At 34.9% G+C, this 21723-nt stretch overlaps 1 protein-coding gene across 1 annotated transcript in view; it reads right to left on the reverse strand.

The window, feature by feature from the left end:
- The window catches only part of LOC125231053 (synaptotagmin-15-like), a 129916-nt gene extending 124640 nt beyond the window's left edge, over positions 1–5276 (reverse strand). Inside the window, exon 1 of the mRNA XM_048136397.1 lies at positions 5094–5276. The gene's annotated coding sequence lies outside the window, so the exon portion shown is untranslated. The remainder of the gene's footprint in view (positions 1–5093) is intronic.
- Between the last annotated feature and the right edge of the window lie 16447 nt (positions 5277–21723).

A 21723-nucleotide genomic window follows, 5' to 3' on the forward strand; every position in this document is an offset into this window, starting at 1 on the left:
GATTAGACTAAAAGCACTTAATTGGATATTAAATCATAATTATAACATTAAGCGTTTAATATTTGATAGGCAGGTTCTACGTTCATAATTAACTTATTTGTACCTCTTCACACCCACTTCCTTGGTAAGCCTGAAATTACTTCTAAAATTGGCATAACCGAGTTAATTTGTTATTTAGAAATTTAGGTATTCAGGGGTATTCATCAAAATTAAACGCTGAATCATGCTAATAAATTCGCGTTGGGATTTCTATGTAATATATTTTTAAATCGGTTTTTATACTTTATGTAATTCATATATCCTTAGGCCAGTTTTTATACTTTTATAAAATGTCAAGAGTTTATTGTTTTTGTGAATAATCATCATCCTCATTGCGTTATCCCGGCATTTGCCACGACTCTTGGGAGCCTGGGGTCCGCTTTGACAACTAATCCCAATATTCGGCGTAGGCACTATAGTTTTACGAAAGTGACTGCCATCTGACCTTCCAACCCGAAGGGTAACGAGGCCTTATTGGGAATTAGTCCGGTTTCCTCACGATGTTTTCCTTCACCGAAAAGCGACTGGCAAATGTCAAATGACATTTCGCACATAAGTTCCTAAAAACTCATTGGTACGAAACGGGGATTGAACCCGCGACCTCTAGATTGAAAGTCGCTCTTACCGCTAGGCCAGCGTTTCCAGCAGCTTCCGCTAGGCCATCAGCGTTTTCGTGAGTAATGTTGAAGTGAAATAAATAATGTTTTTCTACTCCAGCACTTAAATCTGTCAATTAGATTATTGTCAGCGGTATCCAAATTAAGTTCATTTGAGTAACGATGAGAAAGTCTATTTGTCTATAGGTTCATATGATGACTGCTAGCAGTAATCATATGAATATAGGAGTTCTGTTAATTTTTTTTTAAAAGCACAACTTCCATTTATCAGGTATGTTTTCATTTGCAGCAATAAGTAACTTTTAATAAATAATATAATATTTAGGTTCATAATTTAAATCAAGATGAAAAAATAAACTGAAATGCGTTTTTAATATGAGATATTGCAAAACAAAGGTAAAAATCATAAGTTTATCCAATAATTTTACATTCGATATTTAAATATTCTTGAACGCAACCATATTTTTCGTAATTGAAAACCGGCTTATTTTCTATTTCTCTTGTCTATGGTATGTTTGACATTTGTAAACTTTTGACGAAACTATTTGAACTACATATTTCGGTGTTGTGTAGTTTGTTTTAATTCGACGTTATTGTGCAAAAACTTAAGTGATTATGAGTGATTCTGGTGAACAATGTACTTCCGAAGAAATCAAGGCTATGGCGCTCAAAGTGACTGACAATTTGTTACCTGAAAAGTCACCAAAAATGTTATGATTGTTTTGACATGGAAATTGCAAAAAAATGTTTCAACTTTCTCTGAAACCGCGTTGTTGGCATATTTTGAAGAATTGTGCAACAAGTTCTCGCCATCAACATTGCGGACAGAATACCTAAGATCCGCACAAATGTTCCCATTCATGATATGAAGTACGTAAGTAACCCATTTTATTATTCTCGAATACGTATGTATTTGGCTGTCGTAGAAAAAGTATAGTATACAATCGTAACATTATGAAGGCTATAAAACGTTGTCTCGTACCTTACTTAGGCCACTCGGCAAGCCTCGTGACCTAACCGCGGTACTCAACTTTTATAGCCTTCATAACGTTACCGTTATATAATATACTATTGTTTAATTGTTTTAGTGAGTTTTTGCTCGACATCTTTTAAAAAATCTGTTTTCATGACACAATAAATGTTCTTACCTGAATTCTTATACGTTCGCTTTCACGGGCAGGGCACTACTCACCAGAGCACACCTCAAACAAATACCTATATTTGATTTGTTTTGTTTTATTAAAGGCTATGGTTTTTTTGACAAAATAAAGGAATAGCGGACTATAAAGTTTACCTATTACGCTCTCTATAAAAAGAGTTCTGAAAATCAGATAGTAGACAGTAGAAGTATCGTACTAATTAATACATATATATATGAAGAAAAAATGGAAATCATTTCTTTTTCCTTTTTTATTAGGTAAGAAATAAAACTTAAATAACAAATAGATAAGCTAACTCTCAAAATAAAATAAAAAACTTAAGATTAAATTAAAATCCAATCTAAGTTAAAATATGTCTAAAAAGGCATTGTGCTAAAGATGCTGGCCACATTCGCTCGCTGGATAGCAATGCTTATGCGTTGCGCCGTATAAGCCGCCAGCTCTCTGGCCACCGGTAGTGTCAATGATGATTTTTTTATGATGTCATGTCATAGGTACAATAGGATACTTGCTTCCTAGTCAAATCAGCTTCTTTTTAAGAACTGTCAAAACGAATTTGAACGACTTGCTAATATGGAATTAATATGAAATCGAATTGAGTGACGTCACAGTCAATTCAGTTACTTTAAATATATATTTCTACCTGACTGATTAAATAGAAATTGGATTTAAAAATAACTTCTGTCCATATTCTTCTTATAATCGTCTGATGCTTTATTTCGTGCATGCTATAAAATATTTTATTTTCAGAACAGTCGTTCCCTATTAATGGTGGCTGTATAAAGTGTTTAACAATGACTCTGTTTTAGAATAATGGTACCAAAGACGCTTATAAAGCTTATTGTTTCTTTGATAAGTACTACAATTAATTTTATCACAGGAAACATTGTATTTTCGTCGTGCCTTTGTGTTGCTATACAAATAAAAGCCAAATGACCACTTAAAAGAAAAGATCTGGGGGGTTACCATGATGTACTAAAGACGTTCAGTTTAGGTTGAGAGAAAGGGACACAGCTATAGCAGTTACATAGCTCCGTCCCTCTCTCTCAACCTAAACTGAACGGCTTTAGCACGTCATAGTAACCCCCCAGGGTGCGTAGCCGAATGGCACAAACGCTCACGAAACGCTCACGAAACGAAACGCTAGTAGATATCTATCCCTATCGCTCTTGCGTATTGGCGCGACAGAGCCGGACTACGTTTCGTTTTCGTTTGGCGTCGGAGAAATGCCATTCGGCTACGTGGCCTGAACTCACAATATGCACCGAAAATGATCGTCTTTTTAAAGCTAAGGGGTAGATAAACTCAATTCTGTAGGTACATTATGTATTTAACTTTCTAGCATAATAAACTCTTTTAATTGGCTCGTCCATTCTTTAGCTACCTGCACTACTATTTATAAGTGCGATAGGGACGGCCTGATATTTTATCGTCTATCGTGCGACCATGCTTCCCGTGCTGATTATAATTTTATTGTACATCTATAAATTGCTTCGGAAACTATATGGATCTAATATAATTATGACTGTCAAATATATGTCGTTTCTTGATACACAATGAGGTATTTCCCGCACTGACAATATCCAATCTACAACTTATAACGTAAAATTAGAAGCTTTAAAGGCGCTTTAATATTTTTATTAAATAGGTAGGTATATAAGTATTTTCTTGCACAAAAAAATTTCCTTCATCAAACAATATTATTAAATAGAAGAACCTAATAATGGCAATAATCGCGAGTATCTATAGCCGATTGAAATGATTCAATAACCAATCTATTATTTAGATATGCTCAATGATTAAAGACAAAGTTAGACATATAAATATGTATAACACTGACATTTACATGCACATCCGTCTGGTCTACCTTATCTAAGAATACATGTGAGAATATACGAGTTGCTGGTATTTTTACACGTCTAGACGTTCCATTTCTGTAGTTAAAGGTCACCGAAAAGTATATCTTGGTTTACCATTTTACCGGTTAAAGTCTATGCGGAAAGAGGAGCCGTGAAATGTATGGGATCAAATACATTTTGCAACACTTCTCTTTTCGCAGTCTTCGGTTTCCTAATGTTACACCGTGTATATTTGTACAAGACTGTGTATATTTGTCAACCTATGTAAAAATGCCCTAAGAATAAATAAATAAATATTATAGGACATTCTTACACAGATTGAATGAGGCCCACGGTAAGCTCAAGAATGCATGTTTTGTGGGTACTCAGACAATGATATATATAATATATAAATACTTACATACATAGAACACATCCATGACTCAGGAACAAATACCTGTGCTCATCGACATAAATGAATGCCCTTACCGGGATTCGAACCCGGGATCGCGGCGTAGCAGGCAGGGTCACCACCGACTGCGCCAGACCGGTCGTCAAAAATGATAATATTATTTATTTATTTTAAACATTAATACCTATATAACGTCGAAGTGAACTACTACAATATTGATCGCATTATAATAGTTTGAAAACGTCGGCATCGGATACATCTGAGTTTAATATTGTTTAAAGTTAGGTCAATCAAGGTTAGTATAATTTTCACCTAAATAAGTGAAAGGTTAACCTACAAGTAAATTTTATCTCAATCGGTACGGCGGTCATTGATCTCCCATAGAAATCTATACCTTCCCCTTTAAGGATAAAAACTATCCATTTTATTGTTTTTTTGAGGTCTCTAACTCTATATCATATTTTAACGAATTTGTCAATAAATTGTCATTTTTATCTTAAATTATTTTACTTGTGAAATCATAAATGAATTTGGCAACATTAGATTTATAAGAAAACTTTATTCTATGAAATATGTAATTACCTTAAATATTTATATCAAGATAAAATTGAAATAGATCTAGTATTACATTGGCTATCTAGCTAGTACCAACCTACTTTAATAATTTAGCGATGAAAGCCAACCTGACGTGAATGTGTTAATATCCGCAGTAACGGAAGCGCCAATGATAAACACGTGATTTATCAAATAAAAGGGAAAAGCTATTGTGAAGGTTGTAACGCTACAAAGAACTGTTATTTTTTTCCTTATTTATTTTCGTTTGATTGCCATCAAAATAACTTCCTGAAAAAAATAACATTTACGAGCAAAATCTTCCTGTACACCGAAAGTTACATTAAATAGACACATTTTCCACTGAAGAGAACACTTCAGGAAATCACACATACATGACGGAAGTTTTCCATGCAAGGAACTTCCAACAGTGAACGCAGCGGTACAAGAATCTACAGGTAGGACAGGAACTTACCTCGCGCGAAAGAATCACAGGCACACACCTAGCTTTGAGGGGAAATATAGTTTCAGCTCTCTAAACACACATATACATGCTTTGCTACTTTTCCATATATGCTTACATATAGCACTCGGTGGGTTTACTTGGGGAAAAGAAACGTTCGGACTTTTCCCGATAATTGGCGGCCGCGCACGGCAGCTCTTGGTACCGCGAAGCAACTAAATGAAACGCACGGCCAAACTTGCTGAGGAGACCAACTGCGCATGTTCGTACCGCCAAAAGTTCGTGCATGTACAGATATTCAAATGGTAAAACAAAACCTTTTAGAATTATCGTGCGAAACATTTCCTAATTAGGTAGCGGGATCAGTAAAAACCCGTGATTTGCGGCTTAAAGGGTTTGAAATAGGATTCCGGTAAACCAAATTATGCGTTTACGATCCTAAATTATGTTGCTTTTACGTGGGTGTAGACTGCGTCAGTTGACCTTTATAGGTAGGATACAATTTAGGACGTGCAGATTACTACGTTTATCGGTAACGATGAAGTAACTAGGTGTAGTCATGATTATAGTACCTACAATCACATCATCATCATCCTTGCGTTATCCCGGCATTTTTCCACGGCTCATGGGAGCCTGGGGTCCGCTTTGACAACTAATTCCAAGATTTGGCGTAGGCACTAGTTTTATGAAAGCGACTGTAACTGTAACTAGACCTTATTGGAATTAGTCCGGTTTCCTATATCCTATATCAAATGACATTTCGCACATACCTAAGTTCCGAAAAACCCATTGGTACGAGCCGGGGTTCGAACCCGCGACCTCCGGATCGAAAGTCGCACGCTCTTACCGCTAGGCCACCAGCGCTTATAGGAGCAAAATAAAAGTTTCTGTGTAGGCGAGTGTAATATTTTAAAAATGTTACGTAAGTAGAGAATATTTTACTTACCTTAATTTTTACATTTCTCACCGAAGAAAAGATATAAGATTCTTATTTTATTAATATATTTATATAAGTCCCTATTTTTTCTATAACGTAGTCCAATAAAATCGAGTCTTTAGTGTTCTTTACATATCCCGCACCTTTTTTGGTCTTCTCTGTTTGGCCTAAAGGTTGACTGGTAGAGTTTCATGTAGCATTAAGTCCGCCTTTTGTAACTGTATATTTTTACTGTGAAATAAAGTTTAAATAAATAAATAAATAATTATTAGGTGAAAAATCGTATCAAATGTGGCGAAAAGAAAAATTGGGCACTGACATCAGGAGTAATATCGAGGAAGATTGACGAATCGGAACTTTGGTTTGTGTTTTTACGTTATTGAATTCCGACATTCGTTTTTTATGCTAAGGAGTTTATGCAATAAGTATATCTCCATTAGGTAGGCTCTGAACAAAAAAAATCAGTGTTCTGTGTTACAATCTTTTTTTAAAATTCTGACTGTACTTGGACCCTGCACCAACCTGATCTTTCGGTTTAGCCTATGGTTGATTGGTAGAGAATAAATACATGCTATTTGTACTTTTTAATGTATTGTTCAATACATTTGAAACAAGTAAATAAGTCTTTAAATAAATAAATAAGAGTTTATAAGGGAAGGATATTTAGTAAATAATCACTACCCAATAAAAAACAAATGTAGATTTTTAAAATTATGCAACGGATGTTTTTAACCCCCGACGCAAAAACGACGGGGTGTTATAAGTTTGACGTGTCTGTCTGTCCGTCTGTCTGTCTGTCTGTTTGTCTGTCTGTCTGTGTGTCTGTCTGTGGCATCGTAGCTCCCCGACGGATGAACCAATTTCGATTTAGTTTTTTTTTGTTTGAAAGCTGAGTTAGTCGGAAGTGTTCTTAGCCATGTTTTATGAAAATCGTTCCACTATGTCGCGGTAGGGGTTTTTTCAAAATTTTAATTTTGTGGTTAAGTTATAATTGATAGATAGAGTGATTCAAGAGGCATGTTTATAACTATGATACTAGTGAGTGTGAAGCTGAGGCCTATCGCTTGTTAAAAATTAAGGTAAGTATAGAAAAACATTATTTTTTATTTATTATTATTTCTCATAAATTATACTTACAGTCTAGTTAAATTAGTGACAGTTTACAAAGTTAATTAACATAATTACAACATGGATTGTTAACCTATTGTAATTGAGCCCGGCGTCGTTATGTACACGTATCAAATTTTGAAATAAATTAAACCACAAACAAAATCTAGCATCTTTTAACACGTTCACTGCGGAGTCGGATTTTGTGAACTCGCTCTCAGTGCGTTACAACCCATGAGAGTCCTGTATTGAGCTTTCTCTCTTGCGGTACAAGTCAATTACAGCTTGTAAGGAGGGTTTCATATTTTACCTAAAATACCTTTACCAGATACACATTTATTAAATTTTATTGAAACAATGTTTAGTCTAATAACTAATCTACACAATACTGTCTTCGCCGAAGTTGATGACTGTTCGTTTAGATTTTATAGACGAATTAATTAACAGGTCAAAATTGACTTGTAACGCACAGCCAGAACGGGCACAGGTAAAAATGTCGATGATTTAGTAGTGATGAGGAAAATAAACGAACTAATATATCGATCCAATTCTTACTTTCTTTACCTTTAATGTAACCAGATTTTTATATACAACCAAAACTTTTAACTTTGCTCTTAACATTATTTAAAAAACGATTTTTAGAAATTTTAGTAAATATTTTGCATCAAGCAATTTAAACATTTAACAATATATTTTTACGTAATAATATTTAGCAAAATTGTAAGCGTTTTGCGTATAAAAGCGTTGTATTGTATTTAACGAATTTCATTTAAAACAATCGAAACACATTTTTTCACCACAAAATAACGTGTGGATTGATAATATGGTAACAACACTAATGCATTTTGCACTTTGCTCCAGTGCTATACAAGGTCGTGCGTAACAGGTCATTATAGGCCCTGTTCCGCACTGGATAACAAAAGCTTAAGACGGGTGCGAACAGGACATATGTGACCTGTTTATTAATTCATATGCTGTCAAATAGAGTGTAAAATGACAAATATAAACGTATACTTGACTATATAAAAATAATAAAATATCACAATGATATGGGCTTCGCACCAGGGTAAAGTTGCGCATTTCTGTCGTCGCACCAGGGGGAAGTCCAGAACAGGGTCAGAATGACCTGCTTCGCAGTGAACGTGTTAATTGCTAGAAACTTTTGTTGTCGTTTTCATAGGTTAGAAGTTATCTTATTATTTACACACACAAGCCATACAATAATAACCAACATTAACTTTCTTTAATAAAAGCAACTTTTTCTTTAAGACGCTGACAGCACCCAATGGCCTTGACGCTAGCGTACACTGTCTAATCATATGGGAGTAAGTGAGAGCGCGATGTCACTAAAAGAGGGCGGATAGGTACGAAAAGTGTGGAAAAATATTAAAATAAAATAGAAAGACGCATTATTTGTGCAAAATGTTTCGTTAGGGTTTTAGATATGTATATATTTGTTATTATAATATTAACTAAAGACAACTAAGTAAATAATTGAACGAGCCACAGCCGTTTAATGACGAACTCGAGACCAATCTTTGCAATTTTTTTCTATCGAGCCGATTTCATTAAATCGTGTATCGAGTACGGCTATGTTCTTTGAAATATAATGAATTACTTAACCTATAATTTACTTGCCTTACTAAGACTAATAGTTTGTCTTAAAAAACTGCGCAAGTAACATCAATTTTACGCAATTGGGTGTTGTCAGCCCCTTAAGAAAATATATAATACTAGCGTTTGCCCGCGGCTTCGCTCGCTTTAAATTCGAGAATTACGGAATGCTCCATACCAACTTCCACCCCTCATTTTAGGGAAGTGGGTGGTTAGAAAGAGACAGAAAGTAGCTTATGTCACTCTCCATTCCGTCAGCTATCTCCACTTAAAAAATCACGTCAATTCGTCGCTCAGTTTTGCCGTGAAAGACGGACAAACAGACAGACACACACACTTTCCCATTTATAATATTAGTAAGTATGGATGGATGATACCTTCTGTAATTATGTTAATTAAGTTAGTGGTCTTGTTGAATATTTATGTATTAAATTATGTTTTAATAATAAATAATTATTGAGCCAGATTGCTTGCTCTTGCGTATGCATAACAATCCAAGTCTCGGCGTATTTGTAAGTTTGTTCATGGAGCAGTATTATCGTTTTGATTAAAGTTTTGTCAATTTAATGTGTCTGAATGTTTCTTCTTCTTCCTCCTACCCTTATCCCACGTTATGTGGGGTCGGTACAAATATGTCTTCCTCTTCCATTCTCCTCTATCTTTCGTCATCTCAACACACATCTTTCTTCCTCATATCCTCTTTCACACAATCCATCCATCGTTGTTTGGGTTTATTTATTTATTTAGACTTTATTGCACGACATAAAATTGTACAAATGGCGGACTTAATGCCTTAAGGCATTCTCTACCAGTCAACCATTGGATCAAACAGAAACCTTAGTTAGTGCAGGATTGTCAATATAGAGATATGACAAGAAATGCAAATCAAAGGGGGTTTACCCCTCCCTCTCCATCCATTAACTGAATGTTTATCGCATGCCATAAGAAATGTACCTACATAATTACAAATATGAAAATGTAACAAAATATTTGATTTCTTATTCTTGGTAATTCATGAATATTTAAATATTTCGTTTATTTTACCTCAATAAGACCTTTTGGCAATTGGAAATTAATTAATATTTATAGGACACATTCTCGCATATATTGAATTTGCCGTTAGAAGATATTGAAAATTGAAAATAGTTTAGTTTATTGATACAGTGAAACTTATGATTAGACATATGTTACAGTAGGTATTACTTATAGTTAAACACTGCTAAATACTTATTTAAAATGTAGATATTATTACTTAGGTTTTTATAAAGACAAAACTTTTTTCATTTACATCCAATGAAAGTGACACAAAAATAATTTTAGCCCGTTTCATTGTGAGACCTTTACTTTGCGCCTTTCTCATTTATCTGGTGATCAATCTTTTAAATTAATCTTTTTGTGAGCCGTTTGGTTCGTTTTTATCCTCTGGAGAATATTCGACAGTCGAAACGGGTTTTTGTATGTAAAGGTCATATAGGTAGCTATTGTTAGGGGTTCTTCACGTGGGTAGGCGTTCACGACTGACTGCTGGGAGAACTGCGTTACAAAAATCTTAATGGCGTTTTAGTGTTCTTTAAGATTGAGAATTTGAGAGGCAGCGGTTGGAAAACCTGGAGGCACTATATCCGAAAGACACGACGTAAAGCCACACGTATACCCGGAACTCGTTTGGACAACTCCACTGTGCGGCGTATGACCGCGTTTGGGATTTCGGGCCACATCAGAGAATTCCAGTATAAATCCGGACAATGTTGACGTAGTCACCTCTGTCGGATACGTCAAGGAAGTAGTTAGTAGTAGTAGTACTATATCCATATGGCTATGGATTGTTGTAGGTGCATTTATTCATTGTATATTTGTGCCGTTCATTGCCTAAAGGGTCCTTATACTTCGTCTGTAATAAGAAAGAAACGTACCGTATGGAACTAAGCTATTTACCTAATAATAATAAATAGTTTGAGAATAAAAATTGATCCAACTAAGCCTATATAGGGTGTTACCAAATTAGTCACGGATATTTTAAGGTACGTTAATTAACATCAAAACAATTAACTTTCAATGGAAATGAAAACAAAATTTTCATTTGATTTTTTTGTATTCATTTCCTAGCTTAAGAAAAAAAAAATTAATATTATTTTCTAAATAACCATCTCCTATAATGTAATTGCCTGCCATATATGTAAATCTCTTAAAAACGTACATTTTTTAGTATTTCATTGAGTGTTCAGACAAAGCTCGTTAGTTACAGACATGAATGTTTGAACTAAGTCTATAAAAGATTGCCCATAAAATAAATTTGCGATTACACCCTTAATGTAACTAAATTGTGTATGTTAATTATAATTTCCAGTCAATTTCATCATGAAAAGCTATCGACACGGCAACTTACCCAGATTAATGCCATACAGTGCCCGTAAACAAGAGAATCTACTTAATCGCTTACGCTCAATGTCAATCGAAACGCAACATAATTATAATTAGCGAAATGATACAATGTGCAAATCTGACCAACGCTAATGTTATTTATTTATTTAAATACACAGAAACTAAGACTAATGCTAGCTAATATCTAAAATAGGCCCCTGAGGCATTGTCCCAAAGATGCAGGCGATATTTCCTTGCTGTATCGCTGATACGTTCTGCGAGGAAGTCGCCAGCTATTCAGTTACCAAGTGCCGTAGCCGAATGGCATTTCTGCGACGCAAAACGAAAACGAAAAGCCGCGAAAGGAAGTCTGACTCTGTCGCGCTAATACGCAAGAGCGATAGAGATAGATATCTACGAGCGTTTTGCTTTCCATTGACCATGACCGCTGTTACGGGTTAATAAGTAGGGATGTGATATGGTAATTCAGTTTGAATACGTGAACAAAACCATTTCCATAGTTTTATTTCATGAGTAACTATCGCGGTAACCAAAGGCAACTATCACAATCGCACTTTTGACGCAGCATGATAGAAAAACGAATCACTGTCGATAGCGATTGTCAACTCGGCTAGGCCATCGGGTTCGGTAATTAAGTGAGAGCCGCACGTTTCGTGCTGTAATGGATATCTATGGCTCGATAAATTGCTCCGGACCGAAACCGCTAGTCAAAGGGTTTCTGAACCTATTTTAATTGAACTATTAGTAGATAAAAGCGATCGGATTCTGGGAGCCTGGGAGCTGTTAAATCGATTTGTTTGTATTTGAACGGACAATGTAAATTAGAAAGGTCAAAATTTAGATTTTTCTTAAATTGTAGCAATGGCATTACAGCAAAATATGCAGGTCCTTTAGCGCTAATAAAATCGTTATGAGAATATTAAGGAACACTATAGCAACATACAGACTTTAAAACCCTGGTCGCGTAGACAAAACTATGTTAAAACTTTCAAAAAAAAAAGTAAACTCCCGTATGACAGGACGACAACGCACCTACAGCCCAAAATATTTCTCTTCACACCACGCCATATTTAACCGTTCTAAAAAAGGTGTAAGTACCGAACTAAATCAATCAAAACTGCTCATTTGGTCTTAGCAATTAAGGGGTTGAAAGAAAACGAAGGCGTAATATTGTAGGAGCAATGACAGGTTGCCAGGTAATCACCCACACTACGGTAAAATTGCGTATTCCATAGTAAATTTCTAAATATTAAATAAACATTCTTTTAAAAAGCCTTATTGTTGAATTCCACGTTCACAAATACATGGAATTGCAAAGTCCATCGACGATACTAACTTTTTACCGACTGAGCTAGCTGTTACTTTCACGTTTGACTCATCGCAGCTATTGACATGAAAATGAAAAGTTTTAAAATCTAGAACGCCACGTTACTGTGGCTCCGGCGTAACAAATGCGAACACGCCTGCCGCGAAAGGAGACTAGGTTCAAGGCACAGGCACTGGATGCCTTGGTCACTTTTACAAGTAAACGAACAAATCAAGGTTTTCAAATATAGATAAAGGTGAATTTGTAATCCCAAACCTGACTTCCACATAAACATAAAATTCGCATTAAGGTATTGGGTTGGCACAAAAGTAATGACACACTACAAAACTCTATACATTTCCTTTCTTAAGTTAATTGTTTTCGATAATATTCTAGTATGTTGTAGAACATTCTAGGTACTTCTAATGTGAGGGTATATAAAGCCGCCCTCGTGATTGGTTTAGTTAGATTGAAATAAAATGGACGAGCGACAAGTTCGAACACTTATACGAGTACTTGTTAGGCCACAGTGCGCGGGCTGCGGCTGACAATATCAACACTGCATTGGGCGCTGGAAGTACAAGCCATGCCACGGTGTCCAGATGGTTTGACCGTTTTAAATCAGGAGACAGGAGCCTTGAAAGTCAGTCACGCTCAGGGCGACCACCTGCATTCAATGATGACGATTTACACCGCGAACTACAGTCGAATCCTGATGCTACTACTCGTGAATTAGCGGAAGCACTTAACTGCAGTCACCACGCTGTGGAATACCATCTGCATGAGCTTGGGTATCGAAAAGTTTTGGCTCGATGGGTACCGCACATCCTTACCGACGCCAGTCGTGCAGTCCGTGTCGCCATCTGTCAATCACTTTTGCTGCGACCCCGACGTAAAGAGTTTTTGACTGATCTGGTTACGGGAGATGAATCATGGATTTATTATGAGAAAGATACACGTCGTGCTTTTTGGCTGCCTCGAGAAGAAACGCCACCAACTCAACCGAAGCTGAGTCAAAAGAACCGCTTAAAAGTTTTGCTTTGTTGTTTCTGGGACTCGCAAGGCATGCTGTTTCATGAACTATTACACAATGAAACTGTAAACGCTAACAAATATTCAACACAGCTCACCGAACTATCTTCTGCTATCAAGAAAAAACGACGAAGACGAGCCACTGTAATTTTACTACATGATAACGCTCGACCTCATGTCGCATCTACCGTTCGCCAACAGCTGCAGAACTTGGGCTGGGAGACGATACCCCACCCACCTTATTCTCCAGACCTCGCACCATCAGACTTTCATTTGTTTAGAGCCCTGAAACGACATTTACGGGGTAAACAATTCAATGATTTCCATGATGTACAGGTGGAGTTGAACAACTTTTTCGAGGCACAGCCATCAGAGTTCTGGGCGAAAGGCATCCAAACTTTGCCGGATCGTTGGCAAGAAGTCATAGATGCTAATGGTGATTACATCATCGACTAAGCATTTTGTATTGTAATAATAATAAAAAATATAAAACGTAAACCAAGTGTCTCATTACTTTTGTGCCAACTCAATACATATCCCGTCAAACTTGAAAATAAAGTAAGTTCAATTTGCAAAGTGGTAACAGACTAACAGTACAGTTTACATATTCCTTCCATCTCATCGATGCCCCTAGAGAGCCACAGTCGAGAGCACATTGCCCATATTTGGCTTTCCATCATATAAGGGTCTTTTTTCGTACTAGTTCGCAAAATAATAACTAAAACATCAAAGGTATATGTAGGTACTGTAAAACATCGTACGATACACGTGGAAAAGGGGAATTCGTAACTCTTGATGATTTAAAACACTCTTTTCGGTCGTGTTTTGATTTATCGCCACTTTTTTCGAATTTCTTTTCTTTCGCACTTGTATTGTAATGTACTATTTCATGTAAAGATCCAACACAAATCCATCCTTAATTAGATGAAGTATAAGGAACCTTTAGTCATGGAACGACACTTATCTTACTGACTTTCAAAAACTCACAAGATTTTGACACGTTGTTGTGATAGCAGATTTTATTCAGTAGCCTTAAAGGTTACTATGCAATGACACACTGATAAGAAAGTCGAAACCGATATACCTAGTTACCTTAGCGCTTTATATAAATATATTCCTTAGGTACCTATATTTAGTTACTTACCTCTTAGGTTTCAGCACTGTTGGTACTTATTGAAACAAGATTTTCCTGTCATAAAGTTAGTGGTTCACGATTTTGCGATTTTAACCTAATGGAAATATCTAAAAAAAAACACAATTTTAAATAAAGAAGACGAAAAGGGCCATTTCGATATTATTTGTTCATGGTTTCCTCGTAGCTCGTACATTTTTTTAAATTATGAAATAGAATATCCTCTAGTCACATATGATATGACACGCGTGTTCAGTGGCCACATCCCTCAATATTGAGAAACGTGGTCCCCTACACCTTAAGTCATAATATGTTAAAATATATAAATATAATCAATTGTGAATCGAACTTGCAGTCCTGATAGACTCCAAGTGACGGCCGCTGAATAGTCAATATTTTCACGAAGAAAACGTTTTTTTTTTCCTAAAACCAAGAAAATAAAAAGCACTCATCTGTTTTAAGGCCAGCTTCTGTTTTGGCTAGTCGTTAAATGTGGGTCTAGAACAAGGCAATCTCATCTGGCATCATTACTTATAAGGGTACGCAGCGAGCTCGGTTCTCCATACAAACGTAGTTACTTAAATTTCAAATTTTATTGCATATCACATTACATAATATTAGACTTACAGACAGAGTTGTATATTTCTTTATGCTGCCGTCTCAAGGAGAAAAACCATAACTGACAAAAAGTAAGTTTCGAGAAAAAGCCAAAAAAATTTGCCCTCTTTTTAAAATAGGATAAATTCAAAAGACATAGTTGAAACTTTTGTGTATTAACGTAGCAATAGGGTACATATTTTATGCTTTGTGAATAATTCGAATATCTATTTATTTAAATTAATTATTTAGAAAAAACTCTTTCTGCCTCGTAACATAAAATAATAAAAAATATATTTACTATTATAAAAGACACATGTGCACACTTATGCTTTTCGTATTTGTTTTACACTGCGATATCTAAGAAATAAAAAAACAAGTGCACAGTTATGGCTCTGTCAGTGATCGACCTCCAAGCTGAAAAAGCACAATTGGGTAATTTGTGTTTTTTGCTTTGTTAAAGTTTGGGTCATCTCGTTATAGGGATTGATAAAAAACATATAAATATAAATATAATTACTCAAAATTATTTTTGAAATGATACTTTGAGATACTTTTTGAGATATAGATCTCAAAAATCTCATCTCATCTCTTCGTGCATGGAATTATAACACAAAACTAAAATTAACCACAATTAGATTGCACTTATTTATAAAATAATAACCAAAAGGCAAGTACAGGTTGTAACGGATGTACTTACAGGCCATTACGGTGTCAAACTAATCTAGGCAGATTGTCTGTGTATGTGTAGCAAAGAAAAGGGGAATGTTAGATAGTTAAAGAGAGAATGTTATGCCCTCAGCGGACAAAGTGTAAAGAATTTTAGAGGAGGTTACCTATATTCTAGGGGATGATTGCATAGAAGATCCCCATTGGTCAAAGAGTATCCGCAATAGACCCCACAGATATAAGCTAAAAGAAAACACCTCACTGACCTCACTGAATAATAAAAATTGAACCGTACATCAAGATTGCCCTGCCGCATCATTTTCGTTATTTTTTATCATCCGTTTGGTAGTATAATTATGTAACAAACTATGTATATATTTTTGTAAACTACATAATTAATGTGGCTTTTGCTGTTGTGTTGTGTGGCTGTTGCGCATTATAAAGAAAAAGATAAGATATTTGACCAAAAAAGTATCCTCTTTTTTTATTGCGGTGATTTTTTAAGTTTAGAATAGGTACAATGAATACTAAACAAATGGAATTATTACGGCTTTTGCATGTTATGAAACTTATAAAAAATAATAAAATTAATTCATGAAATATTTTATACTGTTTGCTAGTTATACTAGTCGTATATCAATAGATATTTATACCATATGATGGTTATTATAAATAAGTGTTATACGAAATAATAATTATACAAAATAAAAGTAAATATTTTGTGCTTATACCAAATGTTAATTATGTCAAATAAGTGACTATATTCTTGAAATATATACCAAATGTTATTATATCCAATGTTACTATACCAAAAAAAGTTATACCAATCATTACACACCCAAATCCAAAATCATAATATATAAAGTTATTACTTGCCCTATTGCGTAAAGTTTTAGAGAAGTATGATTTGAAAGGAAGTGCGGAAAGCCGAATTTACTCAAAACTATAACGCTACAGTCCCGGGTTCGAACCCCGGTAAGGGCATTTATTTGTGTGATGATATTTGTTCCTGAGTCATGGGTGTTTTCTATGTATATAAGTGTATAATTATATTATACATATCGTTGCCTGCCCACAACACAATCTTTCTTAGGTTTACCGTGGGACTCCATCAATCTTTGTAAGAATGTCCTATAATATTTATTATTTTATTTTTTCTATTTTAAAACCAACCTAGGAACAACTATGCCAAGTTTCAGAGCTTAATCAAAAAGTGCTTTGAAATAGCATCCCTACTAATACGAAGCAGACAGGAGTAATAAATACGTGCGACGTACGCGCTACTTATTCCAGACGAAAGTAATCGATCGTGCCTCGCGCGCCGAAAAATCCGACCAAAATCTGCACTTGAGGGGCGCGGAGGGGGGTCCCTACTAGCCTGATAAAGCATAAAATGACTGTCGCTTTTAAGAAATAAACCACAAGTTCCCATTTTTTAAACCGTCGCTAAGCAGGAAAAGCATAAGAAAGAGTCAAACGAGTTAGAAAAGACATAACGTGCAAGTTGTGTTTTTTTACAGTCCTCTCGGTTAATACAATTCTAATGTAATACTGACCTTAACAAACACATAATGTACATTTATGGCTTTTTTGCATAGAAATTGAATAAAACACCAGTATATGGTTTTTCTTCTTCTGAATTGAACGTTGGACTTGAGAGTATGAGTAAAATAGCACAAGAGCGTCACTTAGTACTTTTCTGTCTATGAATAGACACTTATGCTTTTTCTTTGCCAAAAATGAGGTAGTTTTAACAAAATAGCATGCAGTTATGCTTGTCTAAATCGTGATTGGTTAGAGATATCGCTACAGCGACTAGATAGAAAAATCACATTTCTCTTCCTGATGTCAAGGGTGTCAATAACTCAATTTCGTAAAAAATGTCAGTTATGGTTTTTCTCCTTGAGACGGCAGTATGGTAATTTGAAATGAAATGAAATGAAATATTTATTTTCCAAGTAGGCATATTACAATGCGCTTATGAACGTCAAATAAAGCTACGCCGGAGCTAACCCAACGCCTCAGCCTCGAGAAGATTTCAGTCCTCCCTCAGTTGGAGAGGGGTATCCACTATGGGACCGGCAAGAAACTCGGCTGGCCACTTCTTTTCAAAACATTACATCTTATAATTAACATGCATTAAAAAACGAGATACAGTTTAATCAACAAAAGTATTCATCAAAAAATGAAATATTAACAGACTAGGTACCTAATTACTCTAAAACTAGGCAAAATTTAAAAAAAGTTCATACTCGTACCTATGACATTTTAGTCTTGAAACGTGATCAGGAATTGTTAAAATTATTCGGTTTCTTCATGTTACACCGCGTATCAGCAATGTTTATGACAACACGAAAAAAACGTAGGTACTTACTAACAAATGTACCTACGTATAGAAACTAAGTCTAAGCGTAAAACTTAATATCTAAGCCTGAATCTAAAATAATTTTAAAGCACTACCTACTAATATAGATACGTACTATCAAGGACGATATAATACCGGGACAGACAAAAAACCGTACCCCTGAAATTTATTTATGGGCCTTTTAGGCTTAAAATCAGGTGGCGCTGTTTCGCAGCCTGGAAGTGGCCAAAATCATATTTTCCCCAAACATTTTTGCGTGTTTTTATTTTTGATAGAACAAATGACATAATTCTCTCTTTTAATATCACGATATCACGTCAATACACATTTAGAAAAAAAATTGTAGGTATCATCAGTGTAGTTATGATAGTATTTAATAGGTGGCGCTAAAACATTGAGGTACTACGATTCTTAGTATGAAGATTGTAAATCCTATATAAATCATCCTTGCCTACTACTTACCTAAAATTAAGTTATCTGCCAAGTCGAGTATTTGTAATTTTCTTTTTGCTATGCAAAAAATTAAAAACAATAACAAATGGAAAGAAGTTACATTTGTATGGGAAGCTGTAACGGCCGAGCTTCCGCGGACTCTTAATTCTTAATGTTCTGAGATAATTCGTGTTTTCGGCTATCTGAAGCAGGCATTACACCGACAGTGTTTTATCTGTACTGTAGGCACTTATCTTGTTCCTGTAAGTACTTTGTTGTTAAGATTTTACTTACGCAAATGTAAAATGCTAATGTTACCTAAAATGTTCGTGCAATTAACACTTCTTTTGAACAGTATGGTAGGCACTGTAAAAATTACCTACGTTATTTGTGAAGTGCAGAATATTTTAGGTCAGTCGTTCTTATGAGACTATAATGTAATTCTCATTAGTCAAAAAAAATACTCGTAAACTCAGCACTTATTTTGTGTTGAATTCTTTATATATATATTCTTTATATTCTGTATACGGCATAGACTTGTCCCTTGAGACAGTTATCTATATTACTATTATTCGGTACTTACTCTCATAATTACTATGTTACAAATGTTACAATGAATTAACTTGATGAAGGTAGGGGATAAAACAAAGAAAATAAAAACCAAACGAAGCAATGAAGGTAACCGCACGAGCTGTGGGCGGAACGCATGAATCATTTGCTTCCTGAATTACGACTATTACCCTCGTGCTTAGAAAACCTTTGTGTAAGTAGAGATACCTATATGATGCACTTTATGACCACCATCACAAAGCGCCTCAACTACTATATTTATATACATTGCAGCCAACATGAAGTCACTACATATTATGATCTCTCGTATTAATTTAGTAGGTATAGGATCGCAAGATCCAGTTGTGTCAATGTTTTAGGGTTAAACCTAGGTTGTTATCCTATGTAATGGTGTATACCTCTATATTTGGTGTCCTCGCGCTTTTTGTAAAAGCTTCATAATACGTTGTCTGTGTAGACTGTGGACCGGCCCTCTACTTTAGCCAAGAGTGCAGACGTTTACTGTAGTTATCTCTCTATCGCTCCTTTGTATTAATCCGACACAGACAGTTGCGTGTCGCTCACCACGGAGCATCAATTATTGTACAATATTTTTGGCTAAAGGGTCTGACCTACATAATTTTCAAGTGAGGCAAAAGAATAATATTGTCTTATCTTCAATAGTATATTATATAACGGTAACGTTATGAAGGCTATAAAAGTTGAGTACCGCGGTTAGGCCACGAAGGCTTGCCGAGTGGCCTAAGTAAGGTACGAGACTTTTATAGCCTTCATAATGTTACGATTGTATACTATACTTTTTCTACGACAGCCACATACATACCTATTCGAGAATAATAAAATGGGTTAGTTACTTACTTCATGTAATGAATGGGAATATTTGTGTGGATCGTCGTAGCATTGAGTATTCTGTCCACAATGTTGATGGCGAGAACTTGTTGCACAATTCTTCAAAATATGCCAACAACGCCGTTTCAGAGAAAGTTGAAACATTTTTTTGCAATTTCCATGTCAAAACAATCATAACATTTTTGGTACGCTTTATCTGACTTTTCATGTAACAAATTGTCAGTCACTTTGAGCGCCCATAGCCTTGATTTCTTCGGAAGTGAATTTTTCACCAGAATCACTCATAATTACTTATGTTTTTGCACAATAACGTCGAATTAAAACAAACTACACACCACCGAAATAGTTCAAATAGTTTCGTGATAAGTTTACAAATGTCAAACATACCATAGACAAGAGAAATAGAAAATAAGCCGGTTTTCAATTACGAAAAATGTGGTTGCGTTCAAGAATATTTAAATGTCGAATGTAAAATTATTGGATAAACTTATGATTTTTACCTTTGTTTTGCAATATCTAATATGTAAAACGCATTTAAGTTTATTTTTTCATCTTGGTTTAAATTATGAACCTAAATATTATATTATTTATTAAAAGTTACTTATTACTGTAAATGAAAACATACCTGATAAATGGAAGTTGTGCTTTAAAAAAAAAATTAACAGAACTCCTATATTCACATGATTACTGCTAGCAGTAATCCTATGAACCTATAGACAAATAGACTTTCTCATCGTTACTCAAATGAACTTAATTTGGATACCGCTGACAATAATCTAATTGACAGATTTAAGTGCTGGAGTAGAAAAATAGTAAAATGTTACAGTTAAAATAGTCAAAGGTCTCCTCGATCGAGATAGTTATGAATACTAAAGCTATAGATGAAAATACTAAAAGGGTTCAAATGATTGAATGGATTTATTTGTCAATAGTGACGATTTCTGTACTCCTCTTTTATCTGGCAGTTTATGTATTCGTATTATTTGTTCCGTAATGTCTTAATCCTGTAGGAATGTGAAAGAAAGTCCAAAATAAAGAAATCGCGTTTGACAAATGTCAAAATTGTGTGTTCAAAAATCTTTTGATTTAGATTACATAATTATGTACTCAAAGAATTTCATTTTTATGAAGGGTTGATAATTATCGACATTTGATTTTTGATTTGTGGCTATATCATGATTAGGTTTTTTTCAATAGGCTACTAAATAGTTAAATCAGTTTCTTTTTAAGAGCTGTAAAAACGATTTGCTAATATGGAGATAATATGAAATCATGAGGAGTGACGTCACGGTCAGTTGTCGACTGTAATCTGTCAATTAGGACACCACAGACTAAACTATAAGTGCTAACTTTTCAGTGTTGGATACTCTATGGCAGTTCCGACTCAATTATAATAAGCTCATTATAGTTGACTTTAGTTAACTGTAATAATTTTAAAAATAGAAATTCATACAATTTCTATACTAACTTGCGATACCTGGCAAATTTTCCTGCATCTGAAACACATTTTTTTTTTTATCTGTCCCGTTATCGGCAAATCAGAGACGGTTATTACAAACAATTGGTTGCTAGGTAATTCGATGTTGATACAACGGTGAACGACTCTATTAACATTAATTTTAACTTGCATGAATGATGATATTTCCGTCC

This window comes from Leguminivora glycinivorella, chromosome 11, assembly GCF_023078275.1.
Source record: "Leguminivora glycinivorella isolate SPB_JAAS2020 chromosome 11, LegGlyc_1.1, whole genome shotgun sequence".
In the NCBI taxonomy this organism is placed as follows: Eukaryota; Metazoa; Arthropoda; class Insecta; order Lepidoptera; family Tortricidae; genus Leguminivora; species Leguminivora glycinivorella.